Genomic DNA, 6,000 nt, shown 5'->3' on the forward strand with positions numbered 1-6,000 from the left:
CTCGTATAAACTATGCGATCTTCTATCCGCTTTGTTGAAATGGCTATCACAGGTTATGCACGTATTCATATAGCATTTTGATTTTTACGTTTCAATTGGGTAAGTGTGCAACTTGAAAGGATGAAAGAAAAGGAAAAGACAATCATTATTACCTGCACAGCAGTTTCTTTTTAGCGTATAGTTCATTAGACGAGACTGTATACGGAGTATATAGATGCAACTATTTGTTTACTCCCAATTGAACACTTTGTCGTGAGCTCACCATGGTCCTTTATGTTCCTTAGAATGGCCACGTTGAAGGGATGGTGTTGAACTATTCTACGTGTTACAAATTAACTGAAGCGTACTTTTCTTCATTGACGTTATCATTTAATTTGTTTATAATATATCTTTAGGAGTTATAAAATACTTACTTATTTGACTTGAATATCTTCCAATATGAATTATACTATAAATATCAAATTCAGGGCGACTACAAAGCGGAAGCGCGAATAATTGACGACATCACGAACGAGGAAGTGGGGTGCTACTACGTGCAAGGCAGCACCGCCCCTTCTGACTGCATTGGAGTGTCCTGCTTTATCGGAAGGAGAAAATAACACATTGCGTCTAAATAACATGCGTTCGATGTGATACAGATGAAATAAAAAGTCACGTCAATAGCTGGCAATTGTATTTTCTCCTTTTATCTTTGACATATTTAGAATGCAAGATAATAACCGCCTGTCAGAACATTAAGCTAGGCGGCGTTAACATTAATTCACTTACCGATCACTCATGCAATTCAAACTAGCTGTTCAAGTTTACAATGGTGTTTTTGTGCTTTTGAACAATTTATAAATGGCGTTTCGTCAATTTGAGTGAAAAAAAAACAAACAAACTATGCTTGCCCGGTTATGACACTTGCGATTTGCGCACTGGCTTTTCATCGGACGTTCTTGATTTGTTCGAAAGTCAAGGCTCTTTTTGTGTTTCTTTGGTTGTCCCCAAATCGGTTTCAATGTTTACAATTTATATTTGTGATATTTCTGCACAGCATATTTTCAGAACTGTTGGAATGCTACCTTAAACATCGAATATCGTACGAAGTAGGATAGCAAATGCAAAAACAAGTTTCCATTGCAAATATTGCGGCGTTGATGCTACAACGAGGGAGTTGAGATCTCTATTTATAGTTGGATTCACTAATTTGTTCATGTTTTCAATAATTATTTTTAAGTTTAAGGAACACTATTTAGCAAGTTTGCGGTATATTACAGACAGACATCAGCTCAAAGAAACATATACCAATCCCAAATGTTTCAAAACACTTCATTAGTTTCTTAACCTCCATCTCAACTCCTTTTACCACATACCAGCACAGTAATTAAGGCTCTACTTAATAAGTTCAATAAGTTAACATCTCAAATGTGTTCTCCGAATGCAATGTACCACTGTTAAAGTAATTCAAGTTTATTATACAGAAACGGTAAACTTTTTTTACATTATGTGATTTTAGAAAGAAAACACACAACGATATTCAATATTGGTTATATCTTTAAATTCGTGCAAGGAATGTCACGGAAACGTTCCGGTATTATCATATTGTTATTTGGATCTAACGTATATATATAACAGCCATAGTTGGAACATTTTGATATATATTTTAGGACTTTTATTAGAAACCTTAATTAATATGTTTTCCTTTAGAATCATTTTTTTCAGGAATAGGTGCCTTATTTGTAAAATACACAAAACGGACCTATCACCAACTGTAGTCTTCTGAAAACAGGCCAGATCATCTCCGTTACGAAGCAGGGAGTCGTTTCATCAAAGATCTTCGTCGAATTAATCCTTGAATGAAATTAGTGCCAAAGTTTCATTATCATGATACATATGTGTGTGAATTGAACATGAACACGAAGTTGAGGAATAGAAAATCGATGTACTACCATTTGTGACGTTTATAAGATAAAAGATAAACTAAGTTACGACAAATATTCTTTATTAAAACGACCCAAGTGCTATACCATGGCCATACCCTTAAGGTAAGGTGTGTATTCTCGATTATTAGGGTTAGGGACACTACGCGTTTCATTTCTGATGGGAGAATGACCTGTGCACCTTTGGGAAACGAATGCAAAAGTTAATTTAGGTGTAAAAAAACACCGTTGAAAAGTTTATAGTAAATGTCTTTTCTGCAGTGTCTATGCCTGTTACAAAATAAATCAAACAATGATATCATATATTTCAGACGATAAAAATACGTTAAATGCCAATATCATTGTGTCAAGTTCAGAATAACAACATAAAACGTTAAAAGTGTGTACGTTGACAAAACATTGCAAAATATCTTACGAGTGTGCATGTTGACATTTCTACCGTACCCCTTGTTTAGATGTTTTCTTCTAAAATATTGCAACTAAAAGCATCTAAGAATAGTAAAATCTCATTTTCATTGAGAAGGCCACTTCGGAACATTTGCAACGAATATCTCCGGTCTTTTGAAACGGTTTCATAACAAATCAGTAAAAAAAAAATAGTGTGCGTTGGCATGCCGTGTTTGGAAACTATTGTTTGAATGTTCTCAAAAAGTAAAACGTGCTGAAAGACAATCCGCATATTTCCAGAAAGCTTATGAATTTGTACAGTAGGCTAGGTCATGAATTTAGGAGCGAGTTAATAACGTAGTCATATGCAACCAGCTTATCTGATTGGTGCTCATTTACCCTACTTCCTGTGTGTACGTACTCATTTGTGTTTCAAGTGTCATAATTGTTTCCCCACACTGTTTTATTCTTAAAGTGCATTACAAACCAACAATGTCCCAAACAAGAGCTGTCAAAAAGACAAGGCGCTCGACTATTTCGTCGATATTAACCAAAACTTCTAAGTCGAATAATAAAGGCCCATTTTTGCACAATATGCAAGACAGGGTTATAAGTAGGTTTCGTGGTTGCTGGCCATTTTATAAAGTTTCTATGCCCTGTAACAAACATATGTTTGTATACTATACTGTAACGAAAAACAATTGTCTGACAATGGGATACTGGTGTGTGATCAAAATATAATAAACAATATTGATATGTCATTTCAGCTCTGAACAATGACATAGTTTAGTGTACACCAGAACAATGTATAATGTAGAATATAACAAATGAGTTTATGCTTTAAGACCTCTGCATGTATATGTTTGATAAGGGGATATATAGGGGATACTATGATAGGACGCTTTTTTGGTGACATGTATCAAGTCGAGTTCGGTTTGTAAACACGTATCCGTCGAGACCGCAGGTCGAGACGGATACATGTTTACTTACCGAAGAAGACGTGATGCAGGTCACCTGAAAATCGTTTTATCGTAATATTCAATTTATAATATACATGCCTATTTAATTATTCCTTTTTATTTTTCGGTTTACATTTGATTTAATTTTACCACCATCTGTCAAATGCGCGTATGAATTGGAATGTGTTACGTAGTTTTGTGTAATGAAGTCAAGGGAGGCTACTACAGCGAAACGAAGTCAGAAGTTACAGAATTCACTTTATTGACCAAAATAAGAACAAAATATTTTATGTTTTAGCAAAATTAACAAATTGCTTATACGAATACAATTATTAAACGTCACAGCACAAAAGAACAACAAAAAAGCGGTACATATTTTACGAGTATACACTAATCGTCATTTCCTGTAGACGTAACGCGGCCATTTTAAACAAAGTAAATAAATATTCGTGGGATTTTTAGACGATCGTAATATGCAGAATTAAGGGAAGTTCGTGAGTCAATCGCTATTTCTATCGTTGACGCGAATTCTCCTTTTTCTTTGTATTTGCGAGCTGCTCATATTTATGATAATAAACATGGATAATGCAACAATTTTATGAAGTTCGAAATGGCAAACAACTAGTTCACTGAAGCATGTGTGAAGTAGCTGTCTTGATAGATTGGAAGTGTTCTCTATCTCGTGCCTATCCTCGTGGTTCTTCGAAGAACATTAAAACCATGTTCCTGAATATTAACATGCTTCTGGGGCGTGAGTTAAGTTAGTTAATTTAATGTATTTAAAAGTTGACAGATTTTACCAGCTTTTTTGGTCATGCTATATTTAGCAAAGAATTTTAGAAAGTAGTTCCGAGATTACACACGGTACTCGCATGATACGGAATCAGAAAACGACAGTATCATGATACGGATTTTTCAATACGGCGTGCTGTATTTTCACTGTTTGATATGGTAAAGGAATTTGATAGGCATATAATAAAGTTTATTACTATGGAGTATATTGTACACTATAATAAAACAATAATATTTTTATATAATTATAGAATAAAACAGAGCAACTGAAATAGCCAATGATTTTAATCACTGCATCAACCTCTCGGACTGTACCTTGTATTCAAGATTTAGTGGTGACCCATTTCAGATGTTTATTAAAAACAATCAAGACCAAAGTAAACTACCATGCAGTAATATGAATATATTCTAATCAAACACAAATAATCGTTTCAATCAAACTAAAATAATCTTTTCAATCAAACAATTAATCGTTTCAACGAGTTTTAAAGGCTAGTATACTAAATAAAGTATAAAAAATACCTGGAAACAGCAACGCTTTCGACATTTCTCGGCCTTTTATATGCACGGGGTTCCAATTTTGTCACACAAGAAAATGACATTAAAAACAGTCATAGTCATTTAAATCTTAAGGAATTGGAACTGTTTCCTTTAAAATCATGAAAAAATGACCCATATGTTCGGTTTGCACAATAAAATCAATCCAATAGTACTTACAAACTTTTTAATATTACCATTTATATCAGTAATAGTATAGTTCCTTTATCGTATGCATTGTTTCATGTTTATAGAAAAGAAATTCTGGAGACTATTCACTTTTTTGCATGTCTTGTCTCGGTTTTTATGTCGATTGTATAACTTATGTAACTTCTCGGTTATCTGCTCGGATATATGGTTTTGTGAGGACTCGTCTTTAAAAGAGAACAATGAGACGTTTCATTTTACCTTGAATAGTAACCGCTAGTGACAAAAACAACAACTAGTCCACAGCGGAAACTTATATGCATTTCTGTCGAACTTTTTGAATTTTCCGAACATTTGCATTTGAATAGTGAATGTCAACTTTAGTTTTCTCTTTGACTTCACATTTTTTTATTGGAAACCAAATGTAAACATGTTGCTAAGCAACACTGTTGATACTTATACTGCTTTAAAGGACATATACGTTATATTCTGAATTTGATTCATGACACAGAGATAGCCAGCTAAAAGTTAATATTATTACATGTACTTGATCACACCTGTTTAATAGTTCGTTTTGTTTTCTGCATGCTTTCTGTATGCTTTTAGTAGGATAACCAAACGGATGTTCTTGTCCCAATTCAAACTGTGTCTATGATCTACATTTTTCATATCATTACATCATGACATAAACATCGCCATTGATGTTTCTTAGAACGGCATGACAATAGTATACATATTTGTAAACTGCAAAAGTTTCTAGACAAAGACAAAGCCTGCAGCCAAGGCCTTAGTCTTACAAAAAATACTTCAGTCAATTCTCAATTCATTTCTTTTTTCAACATAACTGCATCAAATCACTTAAATGCCAAGATTATTTACTCTTTGAAAAGCACATACTCTCATATATTTTGTTAACTGTTGTTCTTTTATGTGTCTTGTTATTTCTTTCGTCTTTTCACTTTTGGTCATCGTCTAACGATGGTATCAAAGGGCCCCCAGGTGTGTCCACTTGGTTTCGAATTCTTTTAAGTTCATTTTAATTTCGTGGAATCAAAAAAACTATTATTTCTTCTTGAGAACTGAGTGGGGTGCATTACAGTGGTACCAGCTCTTTATGGAGTAAGCAGACATATGTTTTAATTTACTGTAAGGAAAAACGTAATTCACAAGCAATAAGATTGAATACAGTATTCCGTTCTTTATTTTATATTTTACACAAACATTGCAAATTCTGTTTCAATTACGTGTGTCTAACA

Source organism: Mya arenaria, chromosome 6 (genome assembly GCF_026914265.1).
Source record: "Mya arenaria isolate MELC-2E11 chromosome 6, ASM2691426v1".
Taxonomy (NCBI): Eukaryota; Metazoa; Mollusca; class Bivalvia; order Myida; family Myidae; genus Mya; species Mya arenaria.